This window comes from Leptopilina heterotoma, unplaced genomic scaffold (assembly GCF_015476425.1).
Source record: "Leptopilina heterotoma isolate Lh14 unplaced genomic scaffold, ASM1547642v1 Lhet_24, whole genome shotgun sequence".
NCBI lineage: Eukaryota > Metazoa > Arthropoda > Insecta > Hymenoptera > Figitidae > Leptopilina > Leptopilina heterotoma.
Window position 1 is genome coordinate 3,764,687 of NW_025110956.1, and position 216 is coordinate 3,764,902.

The following is a 216-nucleotide window of genomic DNA, read 5'->3' on the forward strand; positions in this document are numbered from 1 at the left end:
GAAGGCAGAATTAGGCAGAATGAATACGGATACCAACGGATACGGAACAGGACATTCGACATTGGAAAGAAAAGGACACAGACAGCTTCTGTCTTTCTTTTGCTGTTCCCGTGTCCGTCTTCATCTCTTCATTCTGCCTTGGCCCAGAGGTGCTCAGAGGCATTTCGTCCCCGACTATTGTGCTTAGGGCTTTACGTCTGATTTCCGTATTTCGGA